The following is a 17785-nucleotide window of genomic DNA, read 5'->3' as shown; positions in this document are numbered from 1 at the left end:
CAGCACCCAAAATACTGGAAATAACTAAATTCTTGAGAAAACATTACTTCATGTTTTTAATTATTGTAGTAAATACTTGTGATCCAGAGGTTATTTGTAATTGCTCTTGGTAACTTTACTTTATATTAATTTTTCCCCTCCATTATTTATTTTTAAATTTCTTCAGAAAGAGAGAATAAAGACTTGTTCAGTGAAGTGAAACTTTGCTAATACAAAAGCTAATGAAATTAATTAAAAGTTTTTTGTTATATCTTAAAAAAAAAAAAAGTGATTCGGGAGTCTTCTACATATTTTCACAGAATAGTTGGATGCTTCAAAATATAAGTTTAACAAACTGAATCCAAAGAGGTAGTTACTATGTACTGTACACCTACATGGGACTTAGTACACTAAGCAGTTTGGCATTTGCATATTTCTAAACGTTGAAGGGATGCAGGTTAGTTTCATGCTTGTTTGTTTTTTTTAACCACTTTGCTGGACTGAGGTCTTACACGGAGGTCTATCAAACTTCATTTGATTTGCTTCAGTAGTCACTCTTATGGTAATGGCAAAGAGACCGTTTCTGAAAAATATGCCTAGAGTCATATAATGTTTGAAGGTAATAGAAAAAGAATTTGTAAATACCCCCTCAGTGAAAACGTATTTCCTCCTCTCTTGTAAAAAACAGTGTAGCATGCAAGGCTCTGAAGCCCCTGGAACACGGGCACAGGTTGCGCAGAGAGGTGGTGGATGCCCCATACCTGGAAACATTCAGGGTCAGGCTGCACAGGGGTTTGGGCATCTTGATCTAGTTGAAGATGGAAAAGGGTTGGATTAAATGACCTTTATAGGTCCCTTCCAACCTGAACCATTCCATGAGTCTATGAATGGGAACCCACTCCATAGTGGTTCCTAAATGCCTAGGTTGAACTATGTAGCATAATTTTTTTTCTGTGGAAACTTGGATGGGGGGTAGAGGGGCACTACTAACAGGAAACAAATGGACCCTTAAGAGAAGAATTGACTCCAGAGCTGACTGGTGCAGCAGGAACAGTTAGGTCCTGCTGCACGTGGAGGGACAGACCCAGGTGTCTGTAAATCCCTCTCTCTGCCCCCATTTGTGCTGCTGCAGCAACAGGCTCCCCCGGAACCCACACCTGGGGCCAGAGGCTGCGGGGGCTGGACTGCTCCCCTCTGCCCAGGGAGGGGAGTCCTGGGACCTCAGGCAGGAGAATATGGGGAGCACCAAGGCTGGAGGCAGAAATGGGCCATGGCCCCCACTGAGAGCAGCTGTGGAGTGGTGGCAGGCAGCAGGACCAGAGCGTGACTGGGAAAGAGCTTCTTAATGGTGTTACTGGGGAGAAACACACAGATTTAGAAGAAATTACTACGGGCTGGCCCTCTGCGTGTGCAAGCTTTTAGAAATTTATTAATATTCTTTTGACGGTGTTTATTTCTGTCTGTCAAAAGAAACAGGGTTCAGTTCAGATTCAAGGGATTCCTGCTGCCAGAATTTTCTTCAGGACTTGTATTTTTCCTTTCCTTAAATATGAGTCTAATGCAGTTAGAAAAATATAAGAAGGTTGATTGTAATGAAAATAATTTTAATGAGTATATCAAGTGAGTGCAATTAAAATCTAGATACATAAATAATATGCCATCCTAATTAGAAGTGGTTTTTTTCCAGAGTACAGTTACTAAGGGGCTTTTTTTGTGGTTTTCCTTTTTTGTTTTTTGAGATTAATTGAAAATATAGGCTCCTCCACACTGAGAAAACAATATAAAAGAAATTTATTTTAGTTTACTTAAGCTGCAGCAATTACCCAATGTTCTTGGTTACCTTTAATCGTGCAAAGTTATTATTTCCAAAAAGTTTGTCTACCCTGTCTTCATTAATGCTCCAGCTGTTTTGGTTTGTTAATATTCATACCAGTAAGTCACGGTTTCTTGATTGATAAGTGATTGAACTAATTCAGTATATTTTATTTAGTTCCATTTTTAGGCCCAGTTCTCCATTAAAGTGTGCCAGGAGTCTGTATGTGAGGAGAAAGAGCAAGGGAAAAGGAAGAAGAGATATTGCTCCTTGCAGAGCCTTGTTAAGGTAGGGGGGAATTTGTTTGAGCAGAGCTTATGGCAAGACCACGTCTTAGCTATTGCAGGATTTATATCAGTGCATTGCACATGCCGCCATCGTGGGAGTATGTAATAGGCTCAATTACCTTACTGAAGGACACAGATCATTAGGGTCACATTGCTTGTGTATCCCAGATCTGAGAAATTTAGTAAGAGCATGAAGTGTACAAGTGATTAAGGTTTTTGCTAGTGTATCAAGATCTACTTTCTAAAAGCGTTACATGAATGTGCTAATAGATTTCGCTATCTAAATGTTATTTTTCTGCCAAAAATCAAAATCACGGAAGACTATAAAACAAATTAGTGGCTTGCTAGAATATTTTTTCCTTTATTCTGTAAAAAATTATTGACTGGGTAGGAGGAGGAAGGCATACTTTGTTTTCAGAAGTTCACGGAATTATAGAAATGAGAAATGAAATGGTGTGTTAACTTGTCAATGTACCTGCAAGTATACGATTGCTGGCCTGCATACAAGCTATCTACTTTTTTACATTAAGTGAATCATCATACTCCACTCTCTAGTTCTGATTTTCTGCTGAAAAGTTCTACTTAAATGGTAGTTTGGATTGCTACCACAAGAGAGATGTTTTAGAGGTTACTAAATAAATTCTGCTTGCATTGACTGAGCCAAGAAAATAATAACTTGAAAGGCTCCCAGAGCCTCACATACCACAGTATTACAGCTCCTGGTATATTACAAATGAGATAGACAAGTTTATCAGACAGAGTGAACACGAGATGGTTGAGACAGTTCAGATTCAGAGACTGGTACAAGACATCAGCAGAGAAAGGCAACTTCTTCGCTTATTTGCTGGTGCATTCCATGACCAGTCCAACATAAACTGGATGTGCAAGAGGAAGATTTTCCAACTTTGAGTGGGAGGCAGAGATGCCTAGATGTGGAATAGTGCAAAGCCTGCAAATTTGCAGAAGGAAGAGTTCACCTATATTGACTCTCTCTATATACTTTTATTTTAATTATTATTATTATTATTATTATTTCAAATTAAACTAAAGAATGAAGATCCTTAATACTAGGTGTCATGGGAGTCTGCACTATCCATAGTAAACATGTCTGCTCTCTGTAGAGAACCCTCAAAATGAAGTTTTCCCCTTCCATTAACACCCAAAAAAAAAAAAAATTAAAAAATTGCACTCACTGCTCCGAAACTCATCCACTGTTTGGAAACAGTGGATTTTATCCTTGAATACTCTAAACAATTAGTGAGCTCAGAAAGGGATCATTTACATTAAAGACCTTACTGATACTGAATAAAAGCTGGTTGCCTTTTCTAGTCACACTGAATGACACCAAGTACCCGAGGGGAGCGCTGCTGTGAGCAATAGGGATACTCTGACTCCACGTGAATACAATATATTCATGCTGTAGTATTCCCTAGCAATGTTGTGCTAAGCAGTTTGGCTAGAAAACACTTCACGTAAATAGCAATTTGTCATTAAAACTGAAGTAGAGAAAGCTAAGGTTAAATAAAAAGCATTTCAGCTCTTATCAGGATAGCCAACATATTTTTCATGTTGGAAAAGCATGTTTAGACATTGAGTAACTGATGTATTTAATTCTCATAGCGAACTGTAAATGCAGATAAACTTGATAAGCTAAGACACATCTGCTGAATTGGAACATGGTTTATCATTTTTCTCCTGAGGTAATGACTACCTATTCACCCTCCCCTGCCTCGCCAGCGTCTGTAAGACTTCTCTGCATTCCTACGCAAAGTGACAGTGCAAGTTGTTCTACTTATTATTCTTGTATTGCCAACACTGCGCCTGTCTTTTTTAATGATGTATGGCCTTACCTTAGTGGTGGTTAATCTAATGATGGAGTAACTCCCTGGAGGTTACAGGCACCATTTTCTGTGTTTCTTGCTAGCATCCAGCATCACTTGGTGATGAATGTTTTGGACTTCCCCCACTCCCCCTTACCCATGCTGACTCTGTGCACATTTATTGCAGAGTGAAATTATATCTATAGCTTCAAAAAGAACAATTTCCTGTCAGGGCATCTTTAGTAGTTTATGTGCTTCATTCACCAATTAGATAATATTGAAAAGATAATTAATTAATTCAGGAGAACAACAAAATGCAGGGTGGCTGCAGGATGAAAGCACTGAAGTTCCTCAAATGAGAAGTAAAAACAAGCTCTATCACTTCAATATCTCTGCAGATTCAGTTAAAGGCTTAGACCATCCTCTTATCTTTCAGCTAGTACCCTTCAGCATGCTGAGACATCATTTGACTAAAACCTGGCCAGGCAGTTTCAAAAGAAACTCCATATAATTGGGAGAAAAGTTTTTTCTAAAATACTGATTGATGCATGTCCTGAAAGCTAACTAGATGATAAGCTGTATGATAAAGGAGAAATAGTAAATTTATTAACATTGATATTGATGCTTCAGCTTGTGGCCGTTATCCTACAGTAAATGTTTTGCTTGTACAACTCTATCAAGCAGAAGCAGATAATAAGAAGGACCAAGAGAGATAGTGTTTGGGTATTTGCTTAACACAAATTATTTCCACAGAACGTGCAAGTTTCATAATCAAACACAACTACAAAATCTTAAAAAAAAAAAAAATTAATAAAAATAGACCCTTGCAATACTGCTTTTGTAAATTTCATTTCATAAATTATATTGAAACCGCTGTCATGTCCTAACTTATGCCAGAAAGCTGTTTGCAAAGTTTTGTTTGTGTCTCTCTGTGAGTTGTTTAGGGTGTTTTTTTCTGGAAGAACTGGTGAAGAGAAGATTTGAGATGAAACAAGATCTGAGAGAAGACTTGAGATGAAATGAAAGAATACAGAGACTTCCATCCTGGTTCAGTCGTCCTTCAGGGCTCTCTGGCTTAAGCAAGTGAGTGATGTTATCCTCTCATTAAACTCACAATTTGTTGACCTTTCTTGGGTTTCTTACGGTAGTATGTGCAGCTAACAAATACATATTTTGTTGCTATATGTATGGAAGAATTGTAATATTGCCTCCTAATAATTATATTTGGAAGCAGGTAATCATAAAAGTAGGATGTTATCCCAAACTGAGCATCTGTTCATTCTGTCTGCAAAGTAAAGGTGAACTCAGTTGACTTAGTTGAAATGGATTTTTGTGTTATTTTGGCATTTATTTTTATTACTCAATTTTGTTGTGATTGTTGTTTTGATTGTTTTTAGATAGAAATTGTATTGCTTAGATAACCCTTTTCCCTAGTTTTTTTGGTAGAATTAGTCACAGAAGTCTATTGAAAACTTAAAACATTTTATCAACCCAAAACTGCATTTTTCAGAGGGTCAGCTATTTGACAAAAGACATTTGCTCTGTATTAGTTACATTATCCTTTTGGCAGAATTTTCTGGTTTTGAATATGAGTTTAATGCTTTCCTTTATCTAGTGCATTTCTATTCTGTTCTGTAACAATTCAAGAGGTGTGTAAAATCTATTTCAAATATTCCAGACAATATTGAATGTGCGGGTATTTTGAAATGGAAAATTTTAAATTCTTGCATTTTAAATCGTATATTTTCATATAATCTAAGTAGTCTTATTGAAGTCATCCAGGGTGAGCTGCCTCACCCTGAGCTTTCTGGTGAAAATTCCCTTGCAATTAGTAATGTGTATGGATTTTGCAAAAATTTATTCATATATATTTAAAATAAGGATTACATTTGAGAATTTCCCAGTCAGTTCATGTGCAGTTTATAAATAAGGAAAATCAGATAGAAATAATGAAATTATTCATGATGAGGTGTTTGCTCAGATTTAGCTACCAGTTCTTTCCTCTGACATTTTATTAAGTCTGGCCTATTTTACTACCTTGATTGTTTTTTGACGGATTTCTGGACTGTTTTTATGCTCTACTGTTTCCCCTGTGATCCCAACTGAAATCCTGAAAGTTTTAATATGAAACTTTAAGATGTAAATTATTCTGGGCTTTTTTTAGGACAGAGAGGATTGGATTTAGATTAAGATTCATGGAATAAGTTCTCATATTTTAATTGCATCTTATGCTAAAGGGCTTTTGTTTGCATAGATTAAATAAGGACTGCAACAATGGGGTTTAAATCCTCCAGAAATCTGCTGAAGACAGCAGTATACCATGCAGTTTATTTCTAATTTAATGATTTAGAAAACCACTTCCATTCTCATTCTCTAATGGCCTGATGGTGGAGCTCAGGAAGAGACAAGACAGTCAGTGAAGAACATGTACGAAGCTAAGGAAACAGAGTGAGCAATTTCAATTCACAGTGTTGTAGTGCTCGTGTTTCCTATATTCCCATGGCAAGCTCAGGCAAGGAAGGTTCTAAAATCACATCCTTTTTTAAGTTTGCTGTAGTTTATCCTTCCCAAATACCACTGGGATACTATATTCAGTCAGACAAGGCAGAAGAGAAGTCCCAAAGTAAATCATTTATTCCTCAGCTGGGTACAAAAAGAGTTCCTGTAAGAGCTGAGAAAAGAAAGGCCACTGTAGAAGCAGAGGTCCCTACATATCTTTAAAATGCACCCAGTTTTGTTGAGAACATTTTGTCCCTTATCAGACAGCTACTGAACAAGCAGAACCTAGGGGTTTTTTCCCTTGTCTGTAATAGTCCCTTGGACCACCAACACTAGGAAAGTCTTTTCTTCCTTCCTGAAGTAAACATCCAGAATCAATACTGGTTTTTGCAAGTCTTCATAGGAGATATACTCTATCCCAATTCCCTTTAAAGAAACTAATGTCAATAACATGACTACTTAAATAAAATCTTTTCTGCCTTGAACCTAAGTATTAACTCTGTGTTGTGGATGACATGGAAGAAACCTCCTGGGCACTCTTTACTTTGAATAAATTTAAAAGGAACAGATGTAATCTGGCTACAACCAATCGATCCTCAAAACTGGGATATAAATATTGTAGTGCTTCTCAGTGATACTAGCAATATGACCTTTACAGATTAATGTATTCTTGTCTTTGCAAACAACCCTATTTATGGCTGACCCAATTACCTAAGAGCTCATTAATCTGAGATCTAAATTGTTAGAAGGGGAAGTTTAGAGTTGTCTTTAGAGTCAGCTACTCATCTCTATTATTTTGGACAAATATAATCAGACCTCTCAGGGATCAATATTCAGCTGATTTAGATTTACAATTAGAACAGGGCTTCTGTCAGTGCTGAGGAAAGTAAATGATAAACAAAGCACAGGAATGAAAAGCCCAAGAGCATTTGCAGTGCTTACTGCTGGAGTTGTCTCATTCTCTGAATTTCCTAGCCTGAAAACACGGAGAGAAAGCTGCTGAAGTAACACTGCCATCTCTTCCCAGCCTTATACCATCTTAAATCTTAATAAATATTTTAGCTCAAAAAATGAATACTCACCACACCCCCAAAAAAATGAATCAAGGCAGTGCTGCAAAACCTGTGAGCCCCTAAGCTTTCCTTTATTGTCGCTCCTAAATCCACTCCAGGGAAATGTCCACCTCATCCTCCACTGCTCAGCCCCGAGCCTTGCCCAAGGCCCAGCCTGGCCATATGTTGGTCCTGAAGCAGCAACACCAAACTCTTCCAAATAGCGAGATAAGGTGCTGCAGCCATATAGTGTAGCAGAAAATCCCTGCATCACCGTTGCCAGGCAGAACTAGAAACATTGCTGCGTTTCTTGAATAACCACCATCTGTAACCATCACCAGATATTTTTGACATGGAAATAGCAATGCTGCCTGGGAAGAGACACTCCTCTCTGCTGCCATTTTGTCACAGCTGTAAGCTCTTCTCTCTGGAAATGTGGATCACCTTTTTATGCCTTACCAAACCCTGCCCCAGCCCCAGACTGATGGGGGGCAGCAGACTCCACCTCTCCTGTAGTTGCAGAGAAGGAGGTAGGTTTCATGCAGGTTGACCCTCAGCTTTTCCTAGCTAACAATTCAAAGAATAAATCTCACTGGATGTCTTCTCCTCCCGTTCTACAGATCCAAGTCCTAACCCAAATGCAAAAATTAGCTGAGTTTTAAAGGCAGGGAGGAAACCTTCAATATCACAACAGTGCAGGCAAGGACAGAGACCTCAAATGTCCCTACTCTAGAATCCATTCCTCCTCTCATCCTTTTGGTGAGCTTTCACTCTCCCTATATATTTCTCCTGTAGTAGGAAATCACAGTGGCCCAGAACAGACCAAGGGGTTGACTCCAGAGAAGCGCAGCTCTGAGGACTGCTTGAAAATGCTATCTAAAGCACTGATGTTAAGCAGGGTGTTTAATGGCTGATTATACTAAACATGTACTAAAAAAAAAAGAAAAAATCACTTACTATTAGTTGACATCCATTTAAAACAGGAAGATTCCTAAAATTATCTACTCTTTTCTGTATGGATCGGTTATATTTTAGATACATTATAGGGAAAAAAAATTGAAAAGTATTTTCTTTTGAAATTTTATAGTGAGGCGTAAAATAATTTAATGACACTTCATATAATTGAGTTTATATTAATTCTTAATGGTCTTAAAATTTCTAAATAATCTTAGCTAGTATAAAATATGTATAGGGGAGACAACCTCAAAAAAGCTGTGATGTACATCCTCTCTATAATTTTTAAACTGAATACATCAAAAGAAATGTATATATGTATTAGTTGTATTTTATGTGTCTCTCAACTTATTCAGTATCAGTTTCTCACATAAAAGCTAGAAAAAACCTAATGGTTAGTTTAATGTCATGACCACATTCGCATTAAATGTAACGTCTCTGATGACAGCTGCAACTGGGGTCAGAACCCATGAGTGCTGACCCTAAGGGATAATCCAGTCAAAGTGTACGTGCAAATAAACTAAAAGTCGCTTTAACGACACGTGCACACACACACTCCCCTGTATCCCATCACAATGGGTTCTAGTAACAAATCAGGGCATGGAGGACTCTGAAGTTTTTTGTTAAAGCAATAACTGATTCTGTCAGATACAAGTTCCTTCATTTGACAGCCATAATGTTCCTGTGTTTTCTTGATTCAGGACAGCTTTGCTCCAGTGGCTAGAAAATATGACAAAGCATTGTAACAAGTAGCAGTTCAAAATACTTTTAAAAACTTGGTGTGGAGGTGATTAAAATAGCAAGCTAAAAATATGAGAGAAATCAGTGTATCTTTAACAACACCTTTTTAAAAACTAGCCTTATATAATGCTGGGCTGTCACAAGCTCCTGATGAGCAGTGACATTTTGAGAAAAGCTACTGTCCATTTCTTTTCCCATTTACCCTGAAGAATGCTTGCTTTTCCCCTTGCCCTTTTCAATCAGGCTGGCGTTAATAAAATAAGGGAAAACAGTGAAAAATGCACAGTACAAAAAGGAGAGAAGTTTGTAAAAGTGCTGAAAAACCTTAGCTCATGAGGCAAAGGTCCTGATAAACAATTTCTGACATTCACTGCTGAGGTGCTGTGCTATGCAAGTGAATTTTTGACCTCAGTGCCAGGTGAGAGGCTGACACTAATAGTTTAAGTATGGATTTAGAATCCGGATACAACTTCATTTGATCACATATGTCCAGGAATATTGACCATCCAACTCATAGATACTTGGTACCCCTGCAATACAACAAGAATCAGGGAAAAATATTATGCTCCTTATATTCCCATATCCCTAGACACTATGCTGGAGAGGGATAAAGATCCTCCCCTACAGTGACTGTCTCTGCTTTACTTTCCTCAAGGCTTTCCAGCTTATTACCTGAAATGTGCTGCTACAGATTGTCCCAACCTAATGACACTGGCAACCACAGCTCTAACAAATATAGCTGTGCATGCTGATGCTGCAGGACAGCGAGCCCTAAAGCCCTATCTAGCCTATCTCTCCTTGGATTTTTATGAAATTTCCTTCCTGAATTCAGCAGCTGGCTCATTTTGCAACCCTTTTCTGTCTAAATAGGTTAAGACAGCTCCTTATAGGAACTTTAGAAAGTTGGAAGAGCAAGTAACAGCTAGAGGAAATCCTCCCCTGCGGAAGGTGGCCTCTCCCACCCCTACACTTCTGTCCCTGTGCCTTCAGGCCTACGCAGTCATACCAAAATGCTAAGAGCAAAATGATTTAGCAAAAAACATGAAAGAAAAGAGAAGCAAAGGAAAACAAACTACAAAGACAAATAAAGCTTAAAGATATTTTTTAAATATTTCCCACATTCAGAAGTCATGTAAATGAAAAGCCACCCTTTCCCAAAATTCGTTTCAATCAGGACTACTCAAGAATTAAGTTATGACTCAAAGATGTTGATTCAGATCTGACCCCCAGCAAAAATGCAAATCTGTCAGTAGCTTCCAGAACTCTTCTTAAGTAATCAATCAGATAAAAGAACCTTTATATCTAGGAAATGTTTCTTGCATCTTACTGTTTAATTTCCTGTAGATGAAAAACAGAGTTTTGAATTTATAGAGGCAGCAATGGAAGTTATTTTAGTATTCAGCTAAAAATAGTTAGCTATTTCTTGAAGAATGGTTATAGCTTGAGAAAACGATTCTCTTTACTGTTTTAAATTAGCATGTGATTTGGTGGTGCCTTGTTTTGCTTTACACCTAGCACTGCTGGTGCTGACACAGCTGTTGAACATTAAGAATGGCAACTAACACTTCTTTCCAATTATGAGTTAATACAAGAAAGTCTCTATGTTATTAATTATATATTATTTTTAGAAAAAATCTATAAAATTTTTTCGTTGACCACCTTAGCAGTTCAGCATGTTACTACAGGAATATTATGATGCACAGGTGATGGAGTTCCAGCAGGCAATCAGTAATTGTGGCCCTGCTTGAGCAGGGTAGCTGGACAAGAAGACCTTCATAGGTCCCTTCCAACCTCAACCACTCCATGATTCTGTGAAGTGTGAGCTATTGAAAAAGGAAATGTAATTAATGGTATCCAACATTAATGACAAATAGATTACTGCAATTTTGAAACAAAATGTCCCCATTCAATTCTAATTTTGTGAGCGCCAAAAATGTTTAAACAGTCTTGTGAGTGCCAGAGTTTAAAAAGCCTCCAGATATAGCACGCTTGCAGAGTGTAGGGCTATTTCGAAAGACAGTAATATCATAAAATGTTTCATTTTGGAGGTAGGTTTGCACTAGTATAAATCATGTCTTTTGACTTAATTATACAGAACCAGTGCTTACAGTTATTATCTGATTATTAACCCCCACGTGAGCTATTTACATCTCAGTCTTGAGTAATCAGCATAATGATTACCTGCCTGTTGTGGTAATAATTAAGTAAAAAAGCCAGCAACAAAATAATGAGATTTTTAATATTCTTTTTAGGTGGGACATAATGAGCATAGAGTGTAATAGTAGGTCTCTAATATAATGCAATTGAGATTAATTTTTAAGAGGCCTATTTTTTTTCACTTACAGATATTTATTTTCATCAAGGGGAAGCTCAAAATGTTTAGGAGCAAAATAAACTAAAAGGTCTGATTATCGTGCATAAGACTTCATGACATGTTGGAAGAGGAAGGGACTGCTTACACCTGAGCCACACTTATGCCAGTATTCACACATGTGCTTGACACCGTAGGCTACACACCGATCCTCACTGGTGTAGAACGTCACCCCTCCGTTTCCATTGGTGGCACTGCAGCAGTCTGCACCAAGCGATGGCTAGCATCAGGAAACATTTTTTGAAAATTGATGAGCTTATTCACATCACCAGATTTTTTTCCAGGTACCTGAAGTTATGGATGTCCAATGCTTATTCAAATGAGGAAGATACTTTCAGCTTTGTATCAGAAATATATAATGTAGGGCTGATCCAGGTTGTAGAGTTATCTCCAAAGGGAAATGATGGAAGTTTGTGGGCATTGGAAATTAGATCCAATAATGCTCTAAGAAATTTACTGCAAGGTACTAATACTGCAAATGTGCTAGTGTTCAGCATATGGCTCTGATCTGAAAATACTGAAGCATGAGCTCATTTTCACTTGAGTAGTCCTGCGGGACTAACATCTTAAATTCATCTGGAATTCTGCAGCTGGTCTACATTTTGGAGGATTACTTTTAAGTGCTCATCTTGCCAGCATATTAAACTACTGCTGTATTGCATTAATTTTCTGCCATTAATCCCAAATTAAGCATTTTTCACAACAATTTCTTTGTATATTCTGCTTCCTTCTCAGTGTTGACATCCTGATGAACATATAATAACCCATAGAAGATAAAGCCACTGACGGTATGAAACAGTTGCCTTTAGAACACCAGATCTTTTGAGATTTTCTTGGTTTTCTCTGAGCTTCCTTGATTTTGTTAAGAGTCATTTATCTGTTTCTAATCTAAATACACTCAAAGCAATACCTTCAACCGGCATTAGGATTGTACACAGAAAGACTCTTATCTCCATTCTTGATAATAAGGTGCCCTGATAGTGCATCCAAAGTACATTGGCATTATTTGCTACATTCTTACAAAGTGGTCTTATATGTATGTTGCTTTCTCTGCTGGGACAAATCTTTTCTGATTGTCTGACTTCATCTGACCCAGTTTTTAAACCATACCTCATGTTTTTCTTCTAGGTTTTCAAACACATTAACGTTGCTTAGTTATATTTATGTTTAAAATCCTTCATTACCATTGGTTAGTTCAGGCTCACAAACTATGGTAGGAGACCCATGCTAATTATTTACAGGCATTTTCTCTGTGTAGGGAAAAAAAATCAAACAAGTCATTGATTACATAATCTTTTATAAGACTGAAATATCAAAATTGTTTCATTAGAACAATATCTTCACAAAGGATAGAAGTTAGTGGGAGGCTACTAAGCTGTCTGTGGATTAATAACAAAAGCTTTGGTATTCTTATTTGATTTTGATTCTGATTTTGAAACATTGATTTTTTGTGATCATTTTCCAACTCTGCTCTCAAACATCTTTTTTATCAGCTCTCTGAATGCTACATGGAGCACTCAGAAAGTCCCGTATCAGTTCTCCCCTAAGGCTTTTCTCATCTGGGTTTGTTCTTTGTCTTTTTGTGTAATTGCATTTCTGCATTGAAGGTTAACATGTTTTATTTCTCTACTGGCAGACATTTGGGGATGGGTTTGTTTTCTAATGCAGAATATTATTGAAGGCCTCAGCTCTGCTGTAAGTGTGTAATCAGTCCATGATAATTACAGGAGGGCTGGTGAGGCCCATCCAGATGTTATTGCATGGTTGAGGCCAAAAGAAGAAACAGAAGTTATATTATGTATACATTAAGGAATATGCAGCACCAGCTTATTATAAAGTCCTCTGATGCTTCAAATGCTCATGTATATTTAACTTCATAGACTTGAGTAATTCATTGACAGTAATGCAACTACTTGCGTCCATTTCAGATTAAGTGCTTGCTTATCTAGAAATGAAAGTTTATGTCCTCAAAGTGCAGTTCCTTGGAGGGAATGTTTTAACTTGCTTTTCAGCCCTCAGTGCAATGATCCTTGTGTAAGCCCTATATTTGAGGAACTGTGTCTTTAAACAAAAGGGAGCTGTGTCTTCTACTTTCAGTAGATACAGATTTTACAACCATGATATTTTAAACCTTCTGTTGGGTTTTTTTTTAAGAGTAGAGATGCTTTTACTCACTGAAGAAAAAATACTAATGTTTTGCATTGCTAAAGGTGGGCTTAAAAGAGGTCATTCTTTATGCTGTATGAATGGTTGGAGAATAGAGAATGCAAAGAGTAAATGCTTTTATTTCTTAACTCTATTTTTTTAAATATGGTTAAAGATGAAAATATTTGCAGAATAGATTAAACTCTACCAAAGCTTCAGTAGGTTGAAATGAAGATGAGTTAATGTCTAAGATTATCTTCTGAATACTTTTTTTTTCTTTTTTAAGTATAGCTCTGTCAGCTAAATATAGTTCAGAATTTTACATTTTTATAGACCATGTGAGTTCCCTGCAGGCACATTGTCTCTCTTCAGTGATTTATATAGTTTGAATTATAGGAGATGATAAGCATTTGCTGTTCAATAGTGTAGTTAATGCTCAGCCCCCCGGGTAACAGAGCAGTGAAGCATTTACTACTCAGTGGTAGTTCTGCAACAATCAGCAGCAGTGTGGCTCTATCACAGTAAATTTACATCGGTACACTTCATCCTCAGGGAGCTGAACATTCACTCAACATAGCCTAGGGAAAACAACTAGGATGGACATTTTCTAGTCTTTTTGGGTGGCACAATGGGAGAAGTTTACTACTGTAACCAGATCAGAAACAGAAATCACAGATGGTACAAACATGCAAATCATCCAACTTATATTTTCTCTCATTTTTTCCCCTCCATCATAAAAAAATAAATAAATACTTGGATTAGAAAGTTTTTGGAAAGCTGAAAGTTTAAAAAGGTGTAGTATTGGCAGACCCACTGCAGTTCTGGTGCAGAAGCCATAACTCTGGGAGGGCTCTGAGACTCATTCCCATGATTAGGAGGAATCTCCTCTATCAGATAGTTGAGCTTACAGGTGCTGTACCTATATAACACTGCTGTTACTGTGACTGTTATGAGAAAATAGCAAGGGCTGCATCAGCCAAGCAATAATAGCTTTTCTTTTGCCGGATATTTTTCTTCAGTAGGCCTGAAAGCATTTTATAAAGGAAGCCAATATCATCTTCATATAAAAAATGGTGAAACAGAAGCAGAAAGAGGCCTCAGGAGTTGGCCACAGTCCTTCAGCAAGACTGTGACAGAGTGAAAAATACAGCTGAGGTTCCCGGGGTGTCTTGCTTAGTGCTTTAACTGCTGCAGTCAACACTGCCCTCTCTCTCTGAAATGCACCTGGAAGCCTGAGGCTGCAGTACAGCCTGCAGCGAGAATAAGGACTGACAAAGCTAATTTTTCTCTTGTAAGATATAAAAGATGAGGCAGAGTAAGATATAAAAGATGAGGCAGAGTAAGATATAAAAGATGAGACAGCAGAATCTACAGCAGGCAAGATGAGCTTCAGCCCAGAAAACACAGTGGGGAAGTGTGAAGCGGGCTTTCTGTAAGTACTCCATCCCCACAGATGCTGTTGTGGTTGTGAGAAAAGATTGCAGTGAACCGAAGAGGCGTAACTCTGCTTTGGTGACAGGGAATCTATATGTAATGACTATTAAACCTACACTGTGTTTTTAAGCCTAACTAGTCATACAGTAGAAAGCCACCAAGTATAAACATAGGCACACTTAAGTGCACCGCTCAGGGCCCTCAGATCTCCACATCCGTACCTTTGGTAGCACATCACCGCACCAAATCACCCAAACAGCCTGTCTGCAAGAAGGCTTCAAGCTGAGAGGGCAAGTCAGGTTTCCAGAAGATGCCTGTGTTATGCTTCATGCTGCCCTGCCTGCCACGGTGTGGAAACAACATAAGGACATTGTGAAGTGCCCCAGAAAAGCTAACATTGACAGGCAAGAGGAGAAGACTGAGGAAAAAAAAAAAGCCATAATTTATGTTAAAGTCGTGGAGACAATGCTGCTGACATCTCCTGGTAGTGTTGAGAATGTAGCACTACCCTGTGGTGAATAATTAAAAAGCGGCTCATTGGGATTAGAATTGGGACTGTCTGGGAACCAGCATAAAAATTAAGAGCTTCAAAACTTTCAAAGAACGGGAATCTGATGAATAATGGAAGGGGGGGAGGGGGTGTGGAATTAAAAAAACTAAATGGCTGATTCGCTGAGAACTGTGATAACAGATGAGCTGTTCCAGTCAATGCTCCGCTGGGCAGGCATCTGCTCCTTGCAGTCAGCAGGTGTGAGTGACATTCCCCCGCAGCAAGCCTGCATCTGACCTGAAAGCATGGACACTGATAATAAAGCACGGAGGACTACTTATCTAAAACTTGGAATGAGCACTATAGAGCTGGCAAAGATAGATCTTATCCAGCAAAAAAGTGTTGCCTGTTTGGTCTCTCTGGTCAAGAAAATCAAAATTATGTTAATTATCTTCCATTCCTAGAAGGAACTTCGAATTTAAAACTGTGAAATGGAAAAAGAAAAGAACTATGAATAAAATCAAAGAGAAAAATGAAAAGGTCACACTTAGAGCCAAAGAGAAGATGAAGGGGCACTAAACTAATAGCAAACCAGTTTACAGTGAGGCAGAATAATAATCTCAGCAGCGTCAGGGTTCAAGTAACTGACTCATTCCTTCACCTAAAGCTAAAAGGCAGGTCTCTTGGGGAGAGTAGCAGTAATATTTGAATAACTTCAGTAGTGATATCAGAAGGAAGTTGAGAATAACGAAGGATTCGTTAGGTGACATTCAGAATCTGTGGTCTCAGAAATAGGAGAGGAGCAGCTGCGGAAGGAAGATACAGTATTAATGTTGTAAGTCTCAGTGCACATGAATGTAATACAAAGAATCTGTATTGCTTTATGTCTGGTAAAGCATTTACCTCTGCTGTTACCTCCATCGTCTTTCCTGCATCACAGTATGCCTAAGGCAATAGGAGTGAGCTGAGGCACAGGGTGGAGTTACACAATGCAAATAAAGGTGAGGGTGCCACAAAGAACATCTATTATAAGCGATCGTGTGTATGATTGAAAGAGCTGAGGCCTTCAAATGATAGGAAAATATACTTCTTTAAACTTTGTGCACCAGGGAGAGAAATCATTGATTCAGTCAGAATGGCACTGTACCAGAGCCCTTTTATAGGCTCTTTCCAGAGCAGAATCACGTATGGAAACAATTTTGGATAATGTGCTGTAAAATACATTCCAGGGAATAATCCCATGCTGGCAGAGATTGAACTAGACAGTTTAATAAGCCTTCCATCCCTAATTTCTCTCTGCTCATGCTTCTTTAAGATGAAGCCACATAATTTTATGCCCTCTATAGTATTTGAGTCATCCAATATCTTCTGATGTACAGCTTGACCTGTGTATAACAAACTCCAGCTTGCTTGACAAAGAAAGATACCCTAATCATAACAGCAGGTTTCAGATATGATATTGCCAACTCCAGGCCCTTATTTCATTCATTTATTTATTTATTTTCTCTAGGGAATGAAATATAGTGATAAGAAATATCTGCAGTGGCCAGCTTCCCCTGGGGCCTTTATTAAACCCTCATATTGAGAAAGTGCAGAGCAGTAAAAATGATATAAAAATTAAAGGCAAAATACAAAGAAATGAGATGAAAAAGATTTGGGTGAGGCCACTCTCATTTGTTAAGTGTGAGTGTTGGGAGGGGATGGTGACATAGCATCAAATGGGCTGTGTAGCTACCTTGTAGCTACCAAGGACTGAGGACACTGCACAGCCGTTGATGGAAAACGTTGTGCTGGGCTCCAAGGCTTGGGCTGCCAGCATTCTTAATGGTGTGAACATGAGGAAAATGATAAAACTGCTAGAAACTTTTCTAAAACAAATTTAAAAATACTTTGATCTATGTAAGAATACTGTTTGGAGAAAATATCTTTCAACAAGAACCGACTGTTGACTTTTGTCAATAAACTGCACTATCAAAAGAATTCATGCGAAATGTGAATAGGTGAACTAATTAGATCTGGAGATCTATGTGATTATAACCGTTTCATACCAAAAGTACCAAGATAAATGCCCCCCACCCCAAATTGTATTCATCATTATGCTGAATGTTACACTTTCCAAATGGTAGTATTAGTGAGAGAAGAAGGATCTCAATTGGATTTAAAAATTTGTACCCAGGATTTTCAAAAGATGGGGGGGGGG

This window comes from Calidris pugnax, unplaced genomic scaffold (genome assembly GCF_001431845.1).
Source record: "Calidris pugnax isolate Ruff unplaced genomic scaffold, ASM143184v1 scaffold197, whole genome shotgun sequence".
NCBI lineage: Eukaryota > Metazoa > Chordata > Aves > Charadriiformes > Scolopacidae > Calidris > Calidris pugnax.
This window is presented reverse-complemented; position numbering follows the sequence as displayed.